Below are 27975 nucleotides of genomic sequence, written 5' to 3'. Positions count from 1 at the left end.
TCAGGGCCGAGGTGTCCCCCCTCCAGGAGGGAGCACTGAGATCCTTGAGAGATTTAAAGCTCTTCTATTCAGTAACATCTGATTGGGATTATCTGGAATCACGTTCCAACCAAACTAAATCGCAAGATCCCGTCTCCCCGTCTGAGGTTACATAAGGGAAATCTCACTGCAACAGCTGGAAAACAGTCAGCGAGGCGCGCAGGCGCAAGCGCTGCAGCATAGGGGATCCCATGCTCCCCCTTAATTATGGGGGGGATATATTTACATATACCCTACTATGGGACCCAACGTCACAGAAAAGGGTCAGAATGAAAAATGGCAGCTGCAGCTGACAGCAACTGAACCAGGCATAACTGAGAGCAACCCTTTATATTATAGGGGTCGTCTAATGCAGGATGTAAGTCAGGATCAGTAATGTAATGTATGTACACAGTGACTGCACCAGCAGAATAGTGAGTGCAGCTCTGGGGTATAATACAGGATGTAACTCAGGATCAGTAATGTAATGTATGTACACAGTGACTGCACCAGCAGAATAGTGAGTGCAGCTCTGAGGTATAATACAGGATGTAACTCAGGATCAGTAATGTAATGTATGTACACAGTGACTGCACCAGCAGAATAGTGAGTGCAGCTCTGGAGTATAATACAGGAGGTAACTCAGGATCAGTAATATGTACACAGTGACTGCACCAGCAGAATAGTGAGTGCAGCTCTGGGGTATAATACAGGAGGTAACTCAGGATCAGTAATATGTACACAGTGACTGCACCAGCAGAATAGTGAGTGCAGCTCTGGAGTATAATACAGGATGTAACTCAGGATCAGTAATGTATGTACACAGTGACTCCACCAGCAGAATAGTGAGTGCAGCTCTGGAGTATAATACAGGATGTAACTCAGGATCAGTAATGTAATGTATGTACACAGTGACTGCACCAGAGGAATAGTGAGTGCAGCTCTGGAGTATAATACAGGATGTAACTCAGGATTAGTAATGTAATGTATGTACACAGTGACTGCGCCAGCAGAATAGTGAGTGCAGCTCTGGAGGATAATACAGGATGTAACTCAGGATCAGTAATGTATGTACACAGTGACTCCACCAGCAGAATAGTGAGTGCAGCTCTGGAGTATAATACAGGATGTAACTCAGGATCAGTAATGTAATGTATGTACACAGTGACTGCACCAGAGGAATAGTGAGTGCAGCTCTGGAGTATAATACAGGATGTAACTCAGGATTAGTAATGTAATGTATGTACACAGTGACTGCGCCAGCAGAATAGTGAGTGTAGCTCTGGAGTATAATACAGGAGGTATCTCAGGATCAGTAATGTAATGTATGTACACAGTGACTGCACCAGCAGAATAGTGAGTGCAGCTCTGGAGTATAATACAGGATGTAACTCAGGATTAGTAATGTAATGTATGTACACAGTGACTGCACCAGAGGAATAGTGAGTGCAGCTCTGGAGTATAATACAGGATGTAACTCAGGATTAGTAATGTAATGTATGTACACAGTGACTGCGCCAGCAGAATAGTGAGTGCAGCTCTGGAGTATAATACAGGATGTAACTCAGGATCAGTAATGTAATGTATGTACACAGTGACTGCACCAGCAGAATAGTGAGTGCAGCTCTGGAGTATAATACAGGATGTAACTCAGGATCAGTAATGTCTGTACACAGTGACTGCACCAGCAGAATAGTGAGTGCAGCTCTGGGGTATAATACAGGTTGTAACTCAGGATCAGTAATGTAATGTATGTACACAGTGACTGCACCAGAAGAATAGTGAGTGCAGCTCTGGAGTATAATACAGGATGTAACTCAGGATTAGTAATGCAATGTATGTACACAGTGACTGCACCAGCAGAATAGTGAGTGCAGCTCTGGAGTATAATACAGGATGTAACTCAGGATCAGTACTGTAATGTATGTACACAGTGACTGCACCAGCAGAATAGTGAGTGCAGCTCTGGAGTATAATACAGGATGTAACTCAGGATCAGTAATGTCTGTACACAGTGACTGCACCAGCAGAATAGTGAGTGCAGCTCTGCGGTATAATACAGGACGTAACTCAGGATCAGTAATGTAATGTATGTACACAGTGACTGCACCATCAGAATACAGTCATGGCCAAAAGTTTTGAGAATGACACAAATATTAATTTTTACAAAGTCTACTGCTTCATTTTTTCTAATGGCAATTTGCATACACTCCAGAATGTTATAAAGAGTGATCAGCTTAAGGCTAAGTGCACACGTACCGGAACTCTCGCGGAAATTACCGCGAGAATTCCGGAATTCCAGTCCGCGGGAAAATCGCATTTTAAATTCCCGCGATTTTCCCGCGGAAAAACTAGCATTTTGCAAGCGTAATTAGCTTGCAAAATGCTAGCGTTCTCCAAGCGATCTGTAGCATCGCTTGGAGAACTGATTGACAGGTTGGTCACACTCGTCAAACATAGTGTTTGACAAGTGTGACCAACTTTTTACTACTGAGGCTGCCTATGCGGCATCAGTAGTAAAAGATAGAATGTAAAAAAAAAATAAAAAATGGTGTTATTCTCACCTTCCGACGTCCCGCGCATCCGTTCCCAGTAGTCCTTTGCGAAAATGCCCGCGATGACTTCAGTTCTCGGGGGAACGCGACGTCTCGCGGTAATTCGCGATGACGTCGCGCGAATTACCGCGAGACTTCGCGATCCCGCGAGATCGGACGCCATCGCGGGCATTTTCGCAAAGGACTACTGGGAACGGGAGCGTGAAGAGAAGCGGGAAGGCTGCGCGGAACGTCGGAGGGTGAGAATAACAATATTTTTTATTTTAAATTCTATTTTTTACAGGGATATGGTACCCAAAGCCCGGAGGACAGTCTCCTCTCCTCCGGACCGTGGGTACCATCCGCAATTGTTCTGCTTACTTTCCGCATGGTGGGCACAGCCACATGCGGGAAGTAAGCGGAACAATGCAATCCTATGGGTGCGGGATCGCCGCGATTCCGCAAATTAATGAGCATGCTGCGGTTTTTACCGCGAAGCGATTCCGCCGCGGTAAAAACCGCAGCATTAGCACAGCATTGCGGAATCCCATAGGAATGCATGGGATGCTTATTTTTCGCGTTTTCGCGGCAAAATCGCGCGGTTAAAACTGCCGCGGAAACGCGAAAAAAACGCCACGTGTGAACTCAGCCTAACAGCAATTACTTGCAAAGTCAATATTTGCCTAGAAAATGAACTTTATCCCCCAAAACACATTTCAACATCATTGCAGCCCTGTCTTAAAAGGACCAGCTAACATCGTTTCAGTGATTGCTCCATTAACACAGGTGTGGGTGTTGATGAGGACAGGGCTGGAGATCAATCTGTCATGATTAAGTAAGAATGACACCACTGGACACTTTAAAAGGAGGCTGGTGCTTGGCATCATTGTTTCTCTTCTGTTAACCATGGTTATCTCTAAAGAAACACGTGCAGTCATCATTGCACTGCACAAAAATGGCCTAACAGGGAAGAGTATCGCAGCTAGAAAGATTGCACCTCATAGAATCATAGAATCATAGAATCGTAGAGTTGGAAGGGACCTCCTGGGCCATCTGGTCCAACCCCCTGCTCAATGCAGGATTCGCTAAATCATCCCAGTCAGATGTCTGTCCAGCCTCTGTTTGAAGACTTCCATTGAAGGAGAACTCACCACTTCTCGTGGCAGCCTGTTCCACTCATTGATCACTCTAACCTCAGTCAACAATCTATCGCATCATCAAGAACTTCAAGGAGAGAGGTTCCCTTGTTGCCAAAAGGGCTCCAGGGCGCCCAAGAAAGACCAGCAAGCGCCAGGACCGTCTCTTAAAAGTGTTTCAGCTGCGGGATAGGGCTACCAGCAGTGCAGAGCTTGCTCAGGAATGGCAGCAGGCAGGTGTGAGTGCATCTGCATGCACTGTGAGGCGGAGACTCTTGGAGCAAGGCCTGGTCTCAAGGAGGGCAGCAAAGAAGCCACTTCTCTCCAGGAAAAACATCATGGACAGACTGATATTCTGCAAGAGGTACAGGGAGTGGACTGCTGAGGACTGGGGTAAAGTCATTTTCTCTGATGAATCCCCTTTTCGATTGTTTGGGACATCTGGAAAACGGCTTATTCGGAGAAGACCAGGTGAGCGCTACCACCAGTCTTGTCTCATGCCAACTGTCAAGCATCCTGAAACCATTCATGTGTGGGGTGGCTTCTCAGCCAAGGGAATGGGCTCTCTCTCAGTCTTGCCTAAAAACACAGCCATGAATAAAGAATGGTACCAGAATGTCCTCCAAGAGCAACTTCTCCCAACAGTCCAAGAGCAGTTTGGCGATCAACAATGCCTTTTTCAACATGATGGAGCACCTTGCCATAAAGCAAAGGTGATAACTAAATGGCTCAGGGAACAAAACATAGAGATTTTGGGACCATGGCCTGGAAACTCCCCAGATCTTAATCCCATTGAGAACTTGTGGACAATCATCAAGAGACGGGTGGACAAACAAAAACCTTCAAATTCAGACAAAATAAAAGCATTGATTTTGCAAGAATGGACTGCTATCAGTCAGGATTTGATCCAGAAGTTGATTGAGAGCATGCCAGGGAGAATTGCTGAGGTCCTGAAGAAGAAGGGTCAACACTGCAAATATTGACTTGCTGCATTAACTCATTCTAACTGTCAATATAACCTTTTGCTACTCATAATATGATTGCAATTATATTTCTGTATGTGATAAAAACATCTGACAAACACACATAAAAACCAGAGGCCAGCAGATCATGTGAAAATATAATATTTGTGTCATTCTCAAAACTTTTGGCCATGACTGTAGTGAGTGCAGCTCTGGAGTATAATACAGGATGTAACTCAGGATCAGTAATGTAATGTATGTACACAGTGACTGCACCAGCAGAATAGTGAGTGCAGCTCTGGGGTATAATACAGGTTCTAACTCAGGATCAGTAATGTAATGTATGTACACAGTGACTGTACCAGCAGAATAGTGAGTGCAGCTTTGGAGTATAATACAGGATGTACTCAGGATCAGTAATGTATGTACACAGTGACTGCACCAGCAGAATAGTGAGTGCAGCTCTGGAGTATAATACAGGATGTAACTCAGGATCAGTAATGTAATGTATGTACACAGTGACTGCACCAGCAGAATAGTGAGTGCAGCCCTGGAGTATAATACAGGATGTAACTCAGGATCAGTAATGTAATGTATGTACACAGTGACTCCACCAGCAGAATAGTGAGTGCAGCTCTGGGGTATAATACAGGATATAACTCAGGATCAGTAATGTAATGTATGTACACAGTGACTGCACCAGCAGAATAGTGAGTGCAGCTCTGGGGTATAATACAGGATATAACTCAGGATCAGTAATGTAATGTATGTACACAGTGACTGCACCAGCAGAATAGTGAGTGCAGCTCTGGGGTATAATATAGGATGTAACTCAGGATCAGTAATGTAATAATATACACTCCTTAACAATGAAATTGTAACACCTAGAAGGAAAGAGTGTGGAATGATGGAAACTACAGGATGGATAGACATGTTAATAATATGAAAATGACTAAAAAATGTAAACAAAACTTTGATCATCTTGATTTATTCAGTACATATATCTATATATTCTGGTGCGTAGAGGTGGCCATGTCCTTTTAATCTCTGTAATTGGCTTGTTAATGAGATGACTCTGGAGTGGCTGATAACATGTCCGTCATATAATATTTCATGTCTTGGCTGTACCAGTAAAGCCCCGGCTTTTCCTACCAGTCAGGCAGACGTCTATTGTGTGAGATCTAAGACGACCCAAGTCCCGTGCAAAATGTATTCAAAGAAATCTCGGGAAAGAAGAAAAAACGTCTTCCCGCAATAGAGGAATGAATGATCCCATCCAGAGCATGTCGTGTTCCTACAATGAGGGAACACTTTTAAGACTCTAAATTCATGTAATACAATTCTTGGCTGAATCTTTCCTGTTGAAAAGGCAGAATGGTGGTTATTGAAAAAAAGGAGAAAAGGGGGCAATATTTGACAACTGAAATCAGCATAACCTTTTGAGAACCGCAGTCATGGATGACAGTCCTCTGACCCCGAGAGATTATGTGGGGATTTCAATGACAACAGCTGGAAGTGGCAATGGGTGAATAGATAACTCCGCGCTGCGGCTTCCGACAAAGGGCTCCACAATCCCAGGCCAGATCGCTGCCCGCTGGGAAGGGTTTCCTGGTCCTGGCCTAATAATGAGACTTCTCCAATCCGGTTTCCGCTCTTTACACTCCACTGAAACTGCCCTCACTAAAGTCTCTAATGATCTGCTAACAGCTAAATCAAATGGTCATTACTCCATGCTAATTCTCTTGGATCTCTCTGCAGCATTCGACACTGTGGATCATCAGCTCCTCCTCACTATGCTCCGTTCCATTGGCCTCAAGGACACCGTTCTCTCCTGGTTCTCCTCCTATCTCTCCGACCGCTCCTTTACTGTTTCTTTTGCCGGTTCCTCCTCCTCTCACCTTCCTCTTACTGTTGGGGTTCCTCAAGGATCGGTTCTAGGCCCCCTCCTCTTCTCCTTGTACACTGCCCCTATTGGTCAAACAATCAGTAGATTTGGTTTCCAGTACCATCTCTATGCTGATGACACCCAATTATACGCTTCTTCTCCTGACATCACGCCAGCCTTTCTAGAAAACACTGGCGATTGTCTAAACGCTGTGTCTAATATCATGTCCTCACTATATCTGAAACTGAACCTATCAAAGACTGAACTCCTTGTGTTTCCTCCCGCTACTAATGTACCTACACCCGACATTGCCATTTCCGTCTGTGGTTCCACTATTACTCCCCAGCAACATGCCCGCTGTCTTGGGGTCATACTTGATTCCGAGCTTTCCTTTGCCCCCCACATTCGATCACTGGCTCGCTCTTGTCATCTGCACCTCAAAAACATTTCTAGAATTCGACCTTTTCTTACTTTTGACTCTGCAAAAACTCTTACTGTTTCTCTTATTCATTCTCGTCTCGACTATTGTAACTCTCTTCTAATCGGTCTCCCTCTTACAAAACTCTCCCCTCTCCAATCTGTCTTGAATGCTGCAGCCAGGATCATATTCCTCACCAATCGTTACACCGATGCCTCTACCTTGTGCCAGTCATTACACTGGCTACCCATCCACTCCAGAATTCAGTATAAACTTATTACCCTCACCCACAAAGCCCTCCATGGCTCAGCACCACCCTACATCTCCTCCCTTGTTTCAGTATACCACCCTACCCGCGCCCTCCGTTCTGCTGATGACCTGAGGTTAGTATCCTCAATAGTCAGAACCTCCCACTCCCGTCTCCAAGACTTTACACGTGCCGCGCCAATTCTTTGGAATGCACTTCCCAGGTCAATACGATTAGTCCCCAGTCCCCACAATTTTAAGCGTGTCCTGAAAACGCATTTATTCAGACTGGCCTATCGCCTCAACACATTAACCTAACCTATCCCTGTGTGGCAGAGCCAAAAATTTTACCATAACCAGGTTCCCAGCATCATGTTCCCACATGCTTTATGCATCCATTAGCCCTCTGTGTCTGTACTGTTACACACTTAACATTATGGCTGGTCCATACAATCAGGGCAACTGTTACCACCCACCTTTCGTGTCTACCTCTTTCCTCATAGACTGTAAGCTTGCGAGCAGGGCCCTCACTCCTCTTGGTATTTGTTATAATCTACTGTATGTGATTATTGTTATGCTGTAATGTCTATTGTCTGTACAAATCCCCTCTGAAATGTAAAGTGCTGCGGAATATGTCGGCGCTATAAAAATAAAATTTATTATTATTATTATTATTACTTCTGTGAACCCCCAAGTCTGCAATGCGTCCTATACGAAGTATGGCATTTACCTCTGTGTAGGTATGAACAGTGAGTGATACATTGCACTGGTGATCCAGAGCCACCGTTTTTACCACCACCTCCACTAGGGGTGGTATTTAGCTCTGAACACAGCCATTACACCATGGGGGGTTGGAGGGAGAAGTAGAGGCAGACACAATGGAGTGTGACTATAGTTGGTGCCAGGAGCCATAGTAATCAGGACTTTCATCCCCCCCAAGAAATCAATGAGGCTCATCGTCTCCTGCCTGATGATCGGGGCCTGCAGTCCTGTTGTGTGTGCACTGTATGGCCGATGTACACACAGGACCAACAACAGAAACAACAGACTGTTCTGCTGGTCACTTTGTGGACCTTTCCCTTTCAGAATGAAGTCCTACACACGATTGTGTGAAAGTGGTGTAAGAGGATCATGTCCATGACTTCAGTTGTTGAAGATGTCCAGGAGAGTAGGAGAAATTGCTGTGAAACTGATCCCAGTAGAAGCATCTCAGCAGAATAAAATATCACCATGCACCTTTCTGAGAAACAGGGTTCTTATTTTGGGGGGGATCACTTCAATAATCTTTATTTTTATATAGCGCTAACATATTCCGCAGCACTTTACAGTTTGCACACATCTTCATCACTGTCCCCGATGGGGCTCACAATCTAAAAAATGTGTATATTGAGCAAAATAATTACTTGGGGTTGTTCACTAGGGTAAGGGAGACTGTAGTGCCTGGTCTGTGAGTCTTGGAGTCCCTTTATTCTGCCTCAGGCTGGGACTGGACCACAGGAGAACAGGACAATCCTCCGGTGGGCTCCTGTGCAAGAGTGGACCATTACCTTCTTATATGAGCAGTACTTGACACAATATACTTGAATCACTATGTACAGACGGCGGCGGCATCTTATTCATTTACTAATCTACTCACTTCACCTAATATATAAAGCTCAAGTGTGTGTGTATGGATGTATGTATGTATGTATGTATGTATGTATGTCTGTCCGGGATTGGCATCCGCAGCTACAGCCACAAAATTTGGCACAGTCACACGTCTGGACCCCGAGAGCGGCTATGTTGTGAGGTGAAATTTTAACCCCACGCGTTCCAATTCAACAAACAATTTTGCCCCTATCTACATAATGGGGAAAAAGTGTGTGTGTATCAAGCCCCACCACTCATGGCGACGCTGATATCATCATAGGTTGCAAGCCCCGCTGCTCATTATGATGTCATAATGGTTGACTATGGGATGGAGGATGTGTGATGGGTATATGGGCACGGGACTATGGGATGGAGGATATGTATGATGGGTATATGGGCACTGGACTATGGGATGGAGGATATGTATGATGGGTATATGGGCACGGGACTATGGGATGGTGGATATGTATGATGGGTATATGGGCACGGGACTATGGGATGGAGGATATGTATGATGGGTATATGGGCATAGGACTATGGGATGGAGGATATGTATGATGGGTATATGGGCACCGGACTATGGGATGGAGGATATGTGTGATGGGTATATGGGCACAGGACTATGGGATGGTGGATATGTATGATGGGTATATGGGCATGGGACTATGGGATGGAGGATATGTATGATGGGTATATGGGCATAGGACTATGGGATGGAGGATATGTATGATGGGTATATGGGCACCGGACTATGGGATGGAGGATATGTATGATGGGTATATGGGCACGGGACTATGGGATGGTGGATATGTATGATGGGTATATGGGCATGGGACTATGGGATGGAGGATATGTATGATGGGTATATGGGCATAGGACTATGGGATGGAGGATATGTATGATGGGTATATGGGCATAGGACTATGGGATGGAGGATATGTATGATGGGTATAGGGGCACCGGACTATGGGATGGAGGATATGTATGATGGGTATATGGGCATGGGACTATGGGATGGTGGATATGTATGATGGGTATATGGACACGGGCCTATGGGATGGAGGATATGTATGATGGGTATATGGGCACGGGACTACGGGATGGAGGATAATTATAATTTGCTATAACTAACCACAGTTAGTTACTATGCCGGGGCAGCGCCGGGCTCTTCAGCTAGTTGTTATATAAATTTGTGATTGAGGATAAAGTCACATTTGCATGTAAAAGTGGGGCCCTGGTTACTGGTGAGCTTTTGGCCCCCAGTCCCACACTACTCCTGCCTTACCGCTAGAAGGGAAACATAACATGAAAGATCCCAATAGTGTGCTACAGGAACAGTGTTTTGGATTTTTTGGCAGCCGTTATAATGCCAGAGATCATGCTGAGCTCAGCAGAAAAACGTAGTGTGCCATATTGGACTCTGACTATGCACAACAGGGTATATAAGGAAGAGAAATGCCCGTGACTTACGGTAACCCCTGCTATAAAAAAAATTATTCTGCCTTTTGCAACACTGTAATCAACACTATGTACGGTGATCAATGTCATCTCCCACGACCAAGCAGAAATGATCTGACCCCCCCATACTAAGCCCTACATAAAGAATAATTGCTGCATTCAAGAGGTTAAAGTGAAATATCAGAAATTTGCAAGTTTAAAAAAAAAAATGCTCAATACATTTTGCCAGCAACACGAGCTGACGAGGGAGTAATTATGCACATTAACGAGCCTAAAATTCCCAGTTCAATTTGAATTTCATTTTCCCGTGTCAGTTTATGCAAACACCACAATCTCACAAAACTTCTCCATTTTCAGAAACCAAGTCAGCAAAAGAACAGAACCCGTCGGTGTAATGAAATGGCTTGAAAGCATTGGGGGAGAGAATATAAAAGGGGGAAATGGACAGGTGTGTCCTCCTGGTCTCTTCTCTTAGTTGGACACATCCATAAATGTGTGATATGACAGCCTTTGACACTTTTTGTTTGTGATACTTTGTTGGGAGATGTTTATGCTAAGTATGTAAACATCAGAAATAGTGTGGTGCACTTCCGGAAAAAGCGGCCATTTTATTTTTAACCCCGTTAGAACTTTTCATTACAGAAGAGGCTAAACTAACGAATTACCATTTTACCAATAAAACCGTCACTTCCAGACAATCAGATTTCCCAGGTTTGGCTCCCAGTATCCTGAATGCTCAGAGTTTTAGATTTGCTTTATGTAGAAACGCCAAGTGCGTGCTGCCAAACAAGTGCCAATTATAATGTTTGGGAGAGGAAAATGGAAAAAGTGAAAAGACTTTTAGTGCAGAAAATCATTCTAGCAGCAGAAACACTAGGAGGTTACAGTGAAGGGTTTGGACGGGGTCACTCATTAAATCACAGTGACTGCTGCACTACACGATATTGGCTTTTAATAGCACTGCTGCAAGTCGCGTCTGAGCTCTCCAAAGACTGATAGATTTGTGTAATGCCTCTAAATTGTAAAATTAAAACGGGAAGACATACAGATAAAATAATGTAAATAGCTGCACAGGACAGGCAAGCCAAGGACAGATACGAGGGGTCACAGCTGAGAAGACCCTGAAGAACTGGGACATTTTTCTCTCTGGTAATACAGCAATGCCACCAGACTCCTGCACCCAGGAGGAGCTATGCACACTGGCACAGAAATAAGGGGTTGCAGATGGTTTTACAGCACATGTTACGGTGCCAATATTTAGGGATGTATAAAAATCTGCTTTAATAATTATAGATATTATACAACTACTATAATACTGTCCCTGTATACCAGACTATAACTAGTATAATATTGCCCCCTATGTACAAGAATATAACTACTATAATACTTCCCCCTATATACAAGAATATAACTACTATAATACTGCCCCCTATATACAAGAATATAACTACTATAATACTGCCCCCTATGTACAAGAATATAACTACTGTAATACTGCCCCTATGTACAAGAATATAACTACTGTAATACTGCTCCTATGTACAAGAATATAACTACTATAATACTGCCCCTATGTACAAGAATATCACTATTATAATACTGCTCCTATGCACAAGAATATATCTACTATAATACTGCTCCTCTGTACACGAATATAACTACTATAATACTGCCCCTATGTACAAGAATATAACTACTATAATACTGCCCCTATGTACAAGAATACAACTACTATAATACTGCCCCCTATATACAAGAATATAACTACTATAATACTGCCCCCTATATACAAGAATATAACTACTATAATACTGCCCCTATGTACAAGAATATAACTACTATAATACTGCCCCTATATACAAGAATACAACTACTATAATACTGCTCCTATGTACAAGAATATAACTATTATAATACTGCCCCCTATGTACAAGAATATAACTACTATAATACTGCCCCCTATATACAAGAATATAACTACTATAATACTGCCCCCTATATACAAGAATATAACTACTATAATACTGCCCCTATGTACAAGAATATAACTATTATAATACTGCCCCTATGTACAAGAATATAACTACTATAATACTGCCCCTATGTACAAGAATATAACTACTATAATACTGCCCCTATGTACAAGAATATAACTACTATAATACTGCCCCCTATGTACAAGAATATAACTACTATAATACTGCCCCCTATATACAAGAATATAACTACTATAATACTGCCCCTATGTACAAGAATATAACTACTATAATACTGCCCCTATGTACAAGAATATAACTACTATAATACTGCCCCTATGTACAAGAATATAACTACTATAATACTGCTCCTATGTACAAGAATATAACTACTATAAGGCTATGTGCACACGCTGCGGATTGGTCTGCAGATTTTTTATCTGCGGAACCGCAGGTAAAATGACCTGCGGTTTTACCTGCGGATTGGCCTGCGGTTTATCATCTCTACAATGGAGGAGATGGTAAGACGCAGCAGAATCCGCAGAAAAGAATTGACATGTCATTTCTTTCTGCGGATTCAAAACCGCAGCTCTTCCGCAGATAAAAATCCGCAGCATATGCACAGAAAATTGTAAATCCCATAGGATAACATGCTACTGTACACTGTCTGCAGAACTGCTGCGGCCAAAACTACAGCGGAACCGCAGCAAAAACCGCAGAATGTGCACATAGCCTAATACTACAAGAATATAACTACTATAATACTGCCCCTATGTACAAGAATATAACTACTATAATACTGCCCCCATGTACAAGAATATAACTACTATAATACTGCTCCTATCTACAAAAATATACCTGCAGTAATACTGCCCCTATGTACAAGAATATAACTACTATAATACTGCTCCTATCTACAAGAATATACCTACAGTAATACTGCCCCTATGTACAAGAATATAACTACTGTAATACTGCCCCTCTGTACAAGAATATAACTACTATAATACTGCTCCTATGTACAAGAATATACCTACTATAATACTGCCCCTATGTACAAGAATATAACTACTATAATACTGCCCCTATGTACAAGAATATAACTATTATAATACTGCCCCTATGTACAAGAATATAACTACTGTAATACTGCCCCTATGTACAAGAATATAACTACTATAATACTGCCCCTATGTACAAGAATATAACTACTATAATACTGCCCCCTATATACAAGAATATAACTACTATAATACTGCTCCTATGTACAAGAATATAACTATTATAATACTGCCCCTATGTACAAGAATATAACTACTGTAATACTGCCCCTATGTACAAGAATATAACTACTGTAATACTGCCCCTATGTACAAGAATATAACTACTATAATACTGCCCCCTATGTACAAGAATATAACTACTATAATACTGCCCCCTATATACAAGAATATAACTACTATAATACTGCCTCTATGTACAAGAATATAACTACTATAATACTGCCCCTATGTACAAGAATATAACTACTATAATACTCCCCCTATGTACATGAATATAACTACTATAATACTGCCCCTATGTACAAGAATATAACTACTATAATACTGCTCCTATGTACAAGAATATAACTACTATAAGGCTATGTGCACACGCTGCGGATTGGTCTGCAGATTTTTTATCTGCGGAACCGCAGGTAAAATGACCTGCGGTTTTACCTGCGGATTGGCCTGCGGTTTATCATCTCTACAATGGAGGAGATGGTAAGACGCAGCAGAATCCGCAGAAAAGAATTGACATGTCATTTCTTTCTGCGGATTCAAAACCGCAGCTTTTCCGCAGATAAAAATCCGCAGCATATGCACAGAAAATTGTAAATCCCATAGGATAACATGCTACTGTACACTGTCTGCAGAACTGCTGCGGCCAAAACTACAGCGGAACCGCAGCAAAAACCGCAGAATGTGCACATAGCCTAATACTACAAGAATATAACTACTATAATACTGCCCCTATGTACAAGAATATAACTACAATAATACTGCCTCCATGTACAAGAATATAACTACTATAATACTGCTCCTATCTACAAAAATATACCTGCAGTAATACTGCCCCTATGTACAAGAATATAACTACTATAATACTGCTCCTATCTACAAGAATATACCTACAGTAATACTGCCCCTATGTACAAGAATATAACTACTGTAATACTGCCCCTCTGTACAAGAATATAACTACTATAATACTGCTCCTATGTACAAGAATATACCTACAGTAATACTGCCCCTGTGTACAAGAATATAACTACTGTAATACTGCCCCTGTGTACAAGAATATAACTACTATAATACTGCTCCTATGTACAAGAATATACCTACTATAATACTGCTCCTATGTACAAGAATATACCTACTATAATACTGCCCCTATGTACAAGAATATAACTACTATAATACTGCCCCTATGTACAAGAATATAACTACTATAATACTGCCCCTATGTACAAGAATATAACTAATATAATATTGCTCCTATGTACAAGAATATAACTATAATACTGCCCCTATGTACAAGAATATAACTACTGTAATACTGCCCCTCTGTACAAGAATATAACTACTATAATACTGCTCCTATGTACAAGAATATACCTACAGTAATACTGCCCCTGTGTACAAGAATATAACTACTGTAATACTGCCCCTGTGTACAAGAATATAACTACTATAATACTGCTCCTATGTACAAGAATATACCTACTATAATACTGCTCCTATGTACAAGAATATACCTACTGTATTACTGCCCCTCTGTTCAAGACTATAACTACTATAACACTGCTCCTATGTACAAGAATAAAGCTACTATAATACTGCCCCCTATGTACAAGAATATAACTACTATAATACTGCCCCTATGTACAAGAATATAACTGCTATAATACTGCTCCTATGTACAAGAATATAACTACTATAATACTGCCCCCTATGTACAAGAATAAAGCTACTATAATACTGCCCCCTATGTACAAGAATATAACTACTATAATACTGCCCCTATGTACAAGAATATAACTACTATAATACTGCCCCTATGTACAAGAATATAACTACTATAATACTTCCCCTATGTACAAGAATATAACTACTATTATACTGCCCCCTATGTACAAGAATATAACTACTATAATACTGCCCCTATGTACAAGAATAGAACTACTATAATACTGCTCCTATGTACAAGAATATAACTACTATTATACTGCCCCCTATGTACAAGAATATAACTACTATTATACTGCCCCCTATGTACAAGAGTATAACTACTATAATACTGCTCCTATGTACAAGATTATAACTACTATAATACTGCCCCTATGTACAAGAATATAACTACTATAATACTGCTCCTATGTATAAGAATATAACTACTATAATACTGCCCTATGTACAAGAATAGAACTGCTATAATACTGCCCCTATGTACAAGAATATAGCTACTAAAATACTGCCCCTATGTACAGGAATATAGCTACTATAATACTGCCCCCTATGTACAAGAATATAACTACTATAATACTGCCCCTATGTACAAGAATATAACTACTATAATACTTCTCCTATGTACTAGAATATAACTACTATAATACTGCCTTTATGTACAAGAATATAACTACTATAATACTGCACCTATGTACAAGAATATAACTACTACAATACTGTCCTCTATGTACAAGAATATAACTACTATAATACTGCTCCCGTGTACAAGAATATAACTACTATAATACTGCTCCTATGTACAAGAATATAACTACTATAATACTGTCCTCTATGTACAATATAACTACTATAATACTGCTGCTATGTACAAGAATATAACTACTATTATACTGCCCCTATGTACAAGAGTATAACTGCTATAATACTGCTCCTATATACCAGAATATAACTACTATAATACTGCTACTCTGTACAAGAATATAACTACTATAATACTGCTCCTATGTACAAGAATATAACTACTATAATACTACTTCTATGTACAAGAATATAACTATAATACTGCCCCTATGTACAATAATATAACTATTATACTGCCCCTATGTACAAAAGTATAACTGCTATAATACTGCCGCCTATGTACAAGAATAGAACTATTATACTGCCCCCTATGTACAAGAATATAACTACTATAATACTGCTCCTATGTACAAGAATGTAACTACTATAATACTGCCTCTATGTACAAGAATATAACTACTATTATACTGCCCCTATGTACAAAAGTATAACTGCTATAATACTGCCGCCTATGTACAAGAATATAACTACTATAATACTGCTCCTATGTACAAGAATATAACTACTATAATACTGCTCCTATGTACAAGAATATAACTGCTATAATACTGCTCCTTTATACAAGAATATAACTATTATAATACTGCCCCTATGTACAAGAATATAACTACTATAATACTGCTCCTATGTACAAGAATATAACTACTATAATACTGCCCCTATGTACAAGAATATAACTACTATAATACTGCCGCCTATGTACAAGAATATAACTACTATAATACTGCCCCTATGTACAAGAATATAACTACTATAATACTGCCCCTATGTACAAGAATATAACTACTATTATACTGCCCCTATGTACAAAAGTATAACTGCTATAATACTGCCGCCTATGTACAAGAATATGACTACTATAATACTGCTCCTATGTACAAGAATATAACTACTATAATACTGCCCCTATGTACAAGAATATAACTACTATTATACTGCCCCTATGTACAAAAGTATAACTGCTATAATACTGCCGCCTATGTACAAGAATATGACTACTATAATACTGCCCCTATGTACAAGAATATAACTACTATAATACTGCTCCTATGTACAAGAATATAACTACTATAATACTGCCCCTATGTACAAGAATATAACTACTATAGTACTGCCGCCTATGTACAAGAATATAACTACTATAATACTGCCCCTATGTACAAGAATATAACTACAATAATACTGCCTCCTAGCTGTGAGGTTGTGTGTTTGTAGCTCTCCTGATGTCTGGAGCAGCCCAGGGGGAGGCCACCCTGGGCGGGGTAACTCCGCAAGCAAGGCCCAGGCTTCCAGGCCTACACTGGGAAGTAACGCTCAAGTTGTGTCAAAGGCGGGTGCAAGTCCCAAAGTTGTTTCTGAGGGAAAGAAAGGTCAGAATGGAACTAGCAGCAGCAAGAAAGATGAAGCTGTGAAAGTACTTAAAGTAACGGAACAAGGAAAAGCCATGGCTGTAAGAAAGTTCCAGTTAAGCAGTCGGCCAGCCAAGGCAAGCAGAGTGAAGGACAACTAGGAGAAATCCAGAAGAAATCTACTGGTGAGAAGCTGAATGCAGCTCAGGAGGTGCCATCACCAATTTCAGGTGTGCAGCTGACTCCCAGCAGACAGAGGAGAACCTCACTGGAGAGACAGACGTTCCAATAGAATCTGCAGCAGAAGCATGTGGTGGCCAGCATGGCGAGCTCTGGGCGCACAAGTTCGCAGTCAGGTGGCAGCAATAAAAGTGCTGTGGAGCCTGGAGCCACGAAACCAGCGGTGGTGAAAGTTAAGGAGACGTCTGGTTTCAAGCATCCAGGGACATTGCTGAAAGCAGGATCCCAGGAGGAGACGCCATGTGCACCTGAGCTTCAGGTCGCAGAGGAGATCCCAGGACTGGTCAAGAGGCTCGGTGAGTTACAGCACCTGGTGGGGATCACGCCTTTTATGATCAGACTCTGAACATGCTTGGTATACAGCTGGCAAAAGTGGTGACGGACATGGACTGTGTCCTAGAGAAGATGGGGCCCCTGCAGAGACTTACAGGAGCCAGGAACTGTTTATGTCACACAAGCAGGACTCTGCAGATTCCAGCTCAGACATTGTCCCAGGTGGACCCCAGAAGCCGGTGCGGCCAGTGCTGCAGCCTGAAAGTTTCTGCTTCCAAAAGGGTCAAATACTGCAGCCGCAGGCTGCAGACCCCAAGCAGCAGCATGATGTGCAGATTCCAGCAGGTGTACCACAAGTCTCAGAATGCCAAGCACAGCAGCCTGCAGCAGATTCCAAGCAGCAGCATGGACTGCACTTTCCAGCAGAGGGACTACAAGTCTCAGAATGCCAAGCACAACAATTGGGCAGTGGACATGTGCTGGTCATTACTGATGGTGCACAGCAGGGCTCTGATGCTGGGGATAACCGCGCTGTATCTGAGGGGTCGGGGGCTTGGGGGAGCACAGTATCTTTGGTGGACGCTGCACAGTCTGATAATGACATTGATGCTGATGATAACAATGTGCATGATAATGTCTGTGATTTCCCCCCTTTAATTTCGAGCACACAAGGTGTGGCTGCCCCTCTTGCTGCAGACCTTCACTTCGTCAGTCAACCCAATGTGACCCCGCACGGTCACCCCAGTAATGCCTGGAGTCGTGATGCTCCTTCCTTTACCTCTGGTACCAATTATACAGGCCAGGCGTTTAAACGGAGAAACGTCGTGCGTTTCCGGCACAGAGGTGCCAAGGAGGACCTGCCAGACAGGAGGTTTGTTGTCAGGGAGCTCTTGTGCCACCAGATGGGGTTTGTGCCAGTCAGCATCCTGGCAGTGATTAATCTTCCAGACAGGCAGGGCTATGATGTCAGCTTTAAGCTCATGTCTGACCTGGACAGATTCTGGTCTAGTTTCCCCAAGTTTAGAGACACGAAGGGCTGGAGTAAGTTCAGCTTTATTCCTATCTCTAAGCCAGATACTGTCACCATAAATGTCATCTTCTGGAATGAGTCTGTTCCCCCCGCAGGACATTGTGGTGTGGCTCCGGAGGCATTGTGACCTGGTCTCAGACCTCACCAAAAGCAGAGACAGTGATGGTATCTGGACGGGAGGGTGGCAGGTTTTGGTGAAACTGCGCCAATGCAATAACATCACTGCCCATTTACCCAACTCCTTCTTTATTGGGAGGGAGAGGGGTGTGTGTTTCTATCCTGGGCAGCCTCGTAAGTGCTTTAAATGTGGCAAGGCAGGTCACCTGGCAAATACCTGTACTGTGGTGAAGTGCAGCCTGTGTGGGGAGGTCGGCCATCTAGCTGCAGACTGCCAGAACATCAGGTGCATCCTCTGTGGGAAGATCGGTCACCCTCACAGGGACTGTCCAGACGCCTGGCACAATATCTGTAAGGACTTTCCTGACGAGGACTTGGTGGCAGGGCAGAGATTCTGGAGGAGGCAGCTTCACTGTCAGGGGAAATACTGACCAGACCAGAGGTCCACCAGGGGTCTACTCAGCTAACACCAGAGCAGCAGGGTTCAGAGAGAGAACAGGGGAGTATGGAGGTTATACCTCAGGGGCAGCAGTCACAGGAAGGCATTACTTCAGTGCTACCATCTGTGTCTGAAGAGAATAGCAATAATCAGAAAAGGAAGAAAAAGGACAAGGCCTCCCGTAAACCTGAGGAGTATGACACTGGCCAAGGAGGCGGGAAGAAAATCCAGAATTCTGCAGGTGTAATGGTCGTATCTAACAGGTTTGATGTTCTGTCTGAGTCTGACGGCGATTTTGAAGATGACCTTAAAAGAATTGACGCAGAGTGTGATAGGGACGCAGAGGACTGTCCTCCGCCAAAGCGGAAGCCCTTACCTGAGGGCACTCGGGTAGAGTCTGAGATGGAGACCGGTAGTGAACAGAATAACTCTGACTCAGATCTGTGACGCTGTGAACCAGATAATGTCCAAACTCAGAGAGGGAAAATCATTAGGAGAAATTAGGAAATGTTAAGATATGGAAAGATGAGTCACTGGGTAGGAATATGATGAGCTCTGTTTTAAAGTGTTTTTTTTTTTTCCCAAACTAGGAGTATGGACTCTAAGTTAATTTGATATGTATAATCTGGATATATAACGTATGTATGTACAATCCAAGTGAATTTAGTTTTGTATTATTGGAGGAATGTTGTTAAATTTATTTGTATTTGTTTGGTTTTTAAAATAAAAATTGCCCCCTATGTACAAGAATATAACTACTATAATACTGCCTCCTATGTACAAGAATATAACTACTATAATACTGCCCCTATGTACAAGAATATAACTACTATAATACTGCCCCCATGTACAAGAATATAACTACTATAATACTGCCCCTATGTACAAGAATATAACTACTATCATACTGCCCCTATGTACAAGAATATAACTACTATAATACTGCTCCTATATGCAAGAATATAACTACTATAATACTGCCCCCTATGTACAAGAATATAACTACTATAATACTGCCCCTATGTACAAGAATATAACTACTATAATACTGTCCCCTATATACAAGAATATTACTACTATAATACTGCCCCCTATTATCATTTTTATGGATCTGCAAGCTTCTAGAAGAGGCCTTTTTTCACTATAGTTTCTCATTTTCTAAATGTACGGCGCCTTTCTCCTTTGATTACAATGTGTCCAGCTACAGTGCCTTGTGAAAGTATTCGGCCCCCTGGAACTTTTCAACCTTTTCCCACATATCAGGCTTCAAACATAAAGATACCAAATGTAAATTTTTGGTGAAGAATCAACAACAAGTGGGACAAAATTGTGAAGTTGATAGAAATTTATTGGTTATTTTAAATTTGTGGAAATTCAAAAACTAAAGTGGGGCGTGCAATATTATTCGGCCCCTTTATCTTCATATTTTGTTGCGCCACCTTTTGCTGCGATTACAGCTGCAAATCGCTTGGGGTATGTCTCTATCAGTTTTGTACATCGAGAGACTGAAATTCTTGCCCATTCTACCTTGGCAAACAGCTCGAGCTCAGTGAGGTTGGATGGAGATTGTTTGTGAACAGCAGTTTTCAGCTCTTTCCACAGATTCTCGATTGGATTCAGGTCTGGACTGTGACTTGGCCATTCTAACACCTGGATACGTTTATTTGTCAATCATTCCATTGTAGATTTTGCTTTATGTTTGGGATCATTGTATTGTTGGAAGACAAATCTCCATCCCAGTCTCAGGTCTTTTGCAGACTATAACAGGTTTTCTTCAAGAATGGTCCTGTATTTGTCTCCATCCATCTTCCCATCAATTTTAACCCTCTTCCCTGTCCCTGCTGAAGAAAAGCAGGCCCAAACCATGATGCTGCCACCACCATGTTTGACAGTGGGGATAGTGTGTTCAGGGTGATGAGCTGTGTTGCCTCTACACCAAACATATCGTTTGGCATTGTTGCCAAAAAGTTTGATTTTGGTTTCATCTGACCAGAGCACCTTCTTCCACATGTTTGGTGTGTCTCCCAGGTGGCTTGTTGCAAACTTTAAACGACACTTTTTTTGGATATCTTTTAGAAATGGCTTTCTTCTTGCCACTCTTCCATAAAGGCCAGATTTGTACAGTGTACGACTGATTGTTGTCCTATGGACAGACTGTCCCACTTCAGCTGTAGATCTCTGCAGTTCATCCAGAGTGATCATGGGCCTCTTGGCTGCATCTCTGATCAGTCTTCTCCTTGTTTGAGATGAAAGTTTAGAGGGACGGCCGGGTCTTGGTAGATTTGCAGTGGTATGATGCTCTTTCCATTTCAATATGATCGCTTGCACAGTGCTCCTTGATATGTTTAAAGTTTTGGAAATCATTTTGTATCCAAATCCGGCTTTAAACTTCTCCACAAAAGTATCACGGACCTGCCTGTTGTGTTCCTTGGTCTTCATGATGCTCTCTGTGCATCAAACAGAACCCTGAGACTATCACAGAGCAGGTGCATTTATACGGAGACTTGATTACACACAGGTGGATTATATTTATCAGGACAACATTGGATCATTCAGAGATCCACAATGAACGTCTGGAGTGAGTTTGCTGCACTGAAAGTAAAGGAGCCGAATAATATTACACGCCCCACTTTTCAGTTTTTGAATTTCCACAAAAATTTAAAATAACTAATACATTTCGTTCAACTTCACAATTGTGTCCCACTTGTTGTTGATTCTTCACCAAAAAAATTACATTTGGTATCTTTATGTGTGAAGCCTGATATGTGGGATAGGTTGAAAAGTTCCAGGGGGCCGAATACTTTCGCAAGGCACTTTATTACTAATTTTTGAGCACCATGTTACTGTCTCTGCTCCTCATAAAAATTCAGGACTAGGCGTTTTCCATTATTTCCTATGAGGAGCCTTGGTACTTCTGTACGACCATCAATGACCACCTGCTGCGCGCACCAGTTATCATCTTTCCTAATAATGATTTGCAGATTATATTTTGTGCTCTGTAAATCTCCAACAATAACACGCTGTTCCTGTAAGCAGTGATTCTGCATAGTCAGTAAAAAGTCACAATTAATGGAAGACATATGATGGTACTGTTTTTAAAGTCTCTGGTGTCCATCTATAAATGGCAACATCTTGGGAATATCCAGAGGGTGCAAATTTCTCACAGCTGAGATTTTGCTACAATTGTATTCAGTTTAGACAATTCTCTGTGAGCTAAATATTCTGGTTTTCAGCCTGATACAATGTAGCGGTGCAGGCAAAATGTATCAAACTATCAGGACAGGAGAGAGCGAATTCTGCTTAGGGTACGTTTCCACGCTCAGAATTTGCTGTGGTTTTGACACTGCGTATTTATTCAGCGTCAAAACCGCAGCGGCCAGATGTTACAACATAGTGGGTGGGATTTCTAGAAATCCCATGTCCACCGTGCGTCTATGTGGACTTGTGGATCACCAGCGAAAATGGACATGCGGTGGGTCGTTCAGATCTGCAGCATGGGAATTTCTCTTGCAGGCTATGTATGCAGATTTTCCCTATACATTTGCATTAATGAGGAAAATCCGCACGTGTAAAAAAACATAATTGCGTGACTGCTAATTTGCATAATAGATGCGGAAATGGTACAAAGATTCTGCAGCATCAAGACCGCAGCAGATCCAGACCGTGGGAATGTACCCGCAGGCATTTAACTTACAGAGTATTATCTCAACTGGATACAATTGTAACAGACTGGAAGAAGTATTAGGTCGTGATCGTTTCTCATCCTTTTTGAGCGTTAACTTGGAATGTCACCGCTTATGCACAGCAAGCAGATATCTTCAGATTGGTGAGAAACAAACACAAAGGAGGAAAATTATTAATGCTTCTAGTCTTTTAATGGTGGAAAAAGAAGTTGCAAATGACTCTTTTTGCACAAATCTTTGCAGCATTTTTTTTTTTCTAAATTGACAGGACTCTTCACTTTTCAAAAATGTGATAGTGGCTTAGCTGGAGGCAAACTGAGTCCAAACAGATTTAATAGATTTTATGCCAGAAAGTGTTTGTCCGGGATGCGTTTCGATATTTGTGGCATCCAAGTCTGGTTTAACACATCCGTGATTCACGGTCCGAGTATGGACCACTATGTCCAGATCGGTCAGGGGTCTCCTGACTCGGGATATATATGACTATGAGGCTGTTGAGTTTAGGTCAGGAGATCCGCGCCCAGTCCTGACATCACGGTCCATACTCAGTATGTGAATGCCGGGGATCCTGCATATGAAAGTAAATTGCAGAATCTTTGGTTATACAATAACTATCATCAATTTATGTCATACTGGAATTCCCCTATAATAATTGCCGCCACCTGCGTAACAGGATGTGACTTAGTGTTATGTCTTCTGTATGTAAAATCCTCAGCACAAGAGTGTGACTCCAACGTATGACCTCCTGACATAGGGCGAATAATGTATATGGGGAAGCAACATGAAGACACCTGTTTGAGATTCCTGTCCAATCAGACGGTCCGGGGACAGCTGGGGCTCGTCAGACGTTGGGGTCATTCTGTATTACAATGGAAAACATACAGAACATCCTAGCAGCTGAGCAATAAATCTCAATCGGGCCATGAAGAGTGTGAATGACGAGTCCCAGATTGTGTGCAGCGCTCAATGCCAGAAGGCTGCCCTGCACCTTACCATCCCCACACAGATACATGATGTGTATATTTACAGTACATACTCAGTGTTTACATCATCTCTGCTACAAATATTCGCCCAGTGGAAGCATAATCGCTTTTAGATTATATATGATTAAAGTGACCTTATATCACCCTGAACAGCTCAGGTTCCATGATACAGAGGTAATGAGAGGCTTATAGGTTAAATCACATTCTCAATTTCTCGCTAGCAATAACTCAGAAGCTTCAGGGCTCAATGTCCGGTCAGGGACAGGGACCACCTGTCAGGGTGGAATCAAAATAAAATACAATGATACAAACCTGAACATGATATTGAAGATAGCTCTAACTGCCACATGTACAAGGAAAAAAAAATATATATACCGGAAATGGACATATTATAGTAAGTGCCATGACAGACTAGCCACCTGGCGTAATACGGCAGTATTTTCTATGTTCACATGAAGTTTGTTGCAGGGGAAAAGCTCCAAAATCCTCTTCAAAAACCACTATGTGCACATGGCGTCTTTTTCATGTGGATTCCACCCAGATTCTGCCTGAAAAAAAAATCAAATGCAAAAACACCCCATAAAATGAACACAATGCACAGCAACGTCAAAGCGACATTGCTGAGTGCATGTTCCATCTTCTGACACTTCTTTTAACCACTTCAGGGTGCAGAAACTGAGAAGCGGTTAAAAGAAGTGACATGCTCATTCTTCGGGTGGCTTCTGCTTGGAAGCTGCCCACTTTAGTTATTTCACGGTATAGAGTAAAAAAACCGCTGGCGCCAAACCTCTGCAAGAGCAACGTCAAAACGGGCGGCAAAGCCTCTTCTGGAAAATGACTGCTGGTATTTTACAGACGCAGCTTTACCTGGGAAAACCTCTAAAAGATGCCGTAAGCACATAGACGCAAAACACTTGTAAGGCTGTGTTCACATGTTGCGTTTATGTTTTTTTTTTCCTGCAGGCAAAACCTGCTCTCTTGGCAGAAAAGAATAGAGTTGAGCGACTTTGGTCGGATCGGGTTTCGTGAAACCCGAATGAAACAAAATAAGTTTCAGATGAAACTCGTCCGACTAGAGCAAAACAAAGTCGGAGTTTCGTCCGAAACCCGACCCCAATGCAAGTCAATGGGAAATACAAGTCGGACGAAACTCCGACTTTTTTTGCTCTAGTCGGACGAGTTTCATCTGAAACTTATTTTGTTTCATTCGGGTTTCACGAAACCCGATCCGACCAAAGTCGCTCAACTCTAGAAAAGAACGTTTTGCTGCATTTTTTTCCTGTGCTATTCATGCTAATACAGTTTAGTGTCTGTTGTTCCTGAGCTTTCTGCACCAAAAACACAGCAAAACCGGATACCTGCTATATTTTGCGCTCACTCATTGCTTCCTACGGGTGAAAAAACGCTGCAAAAACGCTGAAAAGGAGTGACGTGCTGCAGTTTCCAAAAAAAGCAGCAGTTTTCCAATTCAGTCAGGAAAAAAAAACAATGAGTGTCCTTCAGATTTCTGAAATCTTATAGCTTTTGCTGGTACTGTGCCCACATTGCGTTTTTGAAGCGTTTGTGCCAGATCAGACGCTTCCGAAACGCTTAAAAGAAGCATCCCATGCAATTTAATGCATTTTTGGCTTTTTGTGCCAATGCATGCGTTTTTTTCCGCTCAGAAAACGCTTAGCGGCTAAAAACGCAGCAAGCTCATTATTTTCCGCATAGGTCCACGTTTTTACCTATTTGGAATGTTCCCAGAAACCGCGCGGAAAAAAATGCATCAAAAACACGCGTTTTGTGCAAAAATCTCACAAAAACCGCGCGGTTTCTGGGAAGGAGTCTGATTTTCTGAGAGTTTAAAAACGCTAACGTGGGCACATAGCCTAATACACAGGTTTTAATTTGCTTTAGAAAAAAAAAAACACAGCAAAAATGCAACATGTGAACATAGCCTAAAACTCTTCCCATTTCTTTCTATTGAAAATCCCACTTTGCCGTTCACATGAAAAGTTTTTGGAGTGGCTTTTCCTGAAAAAGTTTTGAAAAACTGATGGGAAAAAAAAGTGTAAAGAATGAAAACTGAAGCATAAATTAACATCCTGTGGAATAAAAATCCATAGTGGAGCTCAGCTTTTGAGGCAGAATTTTTAAATCTGGATGAAAAATTCATAGCACAGCCGAGAACACTTCCAAGCACACTGTGCAATACCCCTCTCCCCAATGAAAAAGAAAAGAAAATATATACATCATGTTCTAGTTTATTAAGGGGTCTCGATCCAGCAAATCCCCATATTTGACCCTGTAGCCCTGTGGTCTTCCAGCTCTGGTGGTCAGGCCGAAGTCGCGGTCTCGCTCTTTTGCTGGCTGCATCATTGACAAGAATTCTCTACAGCTGCCAGTTAATGTTCCTTAATTCTCAGCCCCATGATGATTCCCGACAAGACCCTGCTAACTATGTAAAACTATGCCGATGAGTGAACTGTCTACACAGGGGTCTACTAAGAGCTGAACTGTGCATTAACGGCTCAGACCACAAGTGCATCTGAACAGTAAATTGCAGCTAAATTATGCATCCAGCCCCGAAAGGCGAGTGCTGTATCCACTCCGCAGCAGGTGTCTGCAGCGCGTCTCCATCCATTACCAGGCTCCACTAGCAACGAATCTATTGACCAAACCTCTCCTGCGCACTAGCACTGACCATCAGCAAGAACATGGGGGTTACCTATGAATGGGAAGATATTAACCCTTGCCCAACTTCTCTGTAAAAAACAAAACATAAATGACCCTATATCTGAGAGAGCAGGGTGACAACTACTGCAACAAGGGGTTTTCTCAAGTTCTTATACAAGTAAAAATGCAAAGTGTTTAAAAAAAAGGAATGTTGCAATCTGCCTCCCATTAAAAATCCCCTCTATTATCAAGAACAGAGGGATTTTTAATCGTATAGTGTACAGCTCGTTGCTTAGGTTACCGGCCACCTTCCAGTCTAAGGCCACGTTCAGTATTTGGTCAGAATTTTACATCAGCATTCATATATAAAAAAACAGGAGAGGAACAACTGGAAGAAACTATACTTGAAGAAACACGTCACCACTTCTGCATTTCTCACCCATTACTGACCAAATATTGAATGTGTGATTGTGGCCTTAGAGGGGCTTGCATGTTCTACGTTTTAGGCTGGGTTCACACATAGCAGAACTCTTGCGGAAATTACCGAGAGAATTCCGGAATTCCATGCCGCGGGAAAATCGCATTTTAAATTCCCGCGATTTTCCCGCAGAAAAACTAGCATTTTGCAAGCGTAATTAGCTTGCAGAATTGCTAGCGTTTTCCAAGCGATCTGTAGCATCGCTTGGAGAACTGATTGACAGGTTGGTCACACTCGTCAAACAGTGTTTGACGAGTGTGACCAACTTTTTACTATTGAAGCCGCCTATGCGGCATCAGTAGTAAAAGATAGAATGTAAAAAATAATAATAAAAAAAAAAATATTGTTATTCTCACCTTCCGACGTCCCGCGCAGCCTTCCCACCTCTCTCCACACTCCTGGTCCCAGTAATCCTTTGCGACAATTACCGCGATGACGTCCGTTCTCGCGGGTTCACGACGTCTCGCGGTCATTCGCGATGACCGCGAGACTTCGCGATCCCGTGGGAACGGACGTCATCGCTCGCAAAGGCTTACTGGGACCAGGAGCATGGAGAGAGGCGGGAAGGCTGCGCGGGACGTCGGAAGGTGAGAA

General features: G+C 42.1%; 1 protein-coding gene across 21 annotated transcripts in view; it reads right to left on the bottom strand.

The window, feature by feature from the left end:
• NFIA (nuclear factor I A) overlaps positions 1-27975 on the bottom strand; it is a 507433-nt gene that overhangs the window by 128446 nt on the left and 351012 nt on the right. The window lies entirely within an intron of this gene.

The sequence above is a fragment of the Dendrobates tinctorius genome, unplaced genomic scaffold (assembly GCF_039654945.1).
Source record: "Dendrobates tinctorius isolate UK_male_01 unplaced genomic scaffold, ASM3965494v1 ptg000138l, whole genome shotgun sequence".
NCBI classification, from domain to species: Eukaryota; Metazoa; Chordata; class Amphibia; order Anura; family Dendrobatidae; genus Dendrobates; species Dendrobates tinctorius.
Note: the sequence above shows the minus strand (reverse complement) of the source record. Positions and strands in the feature narration are given on the sequence as shown.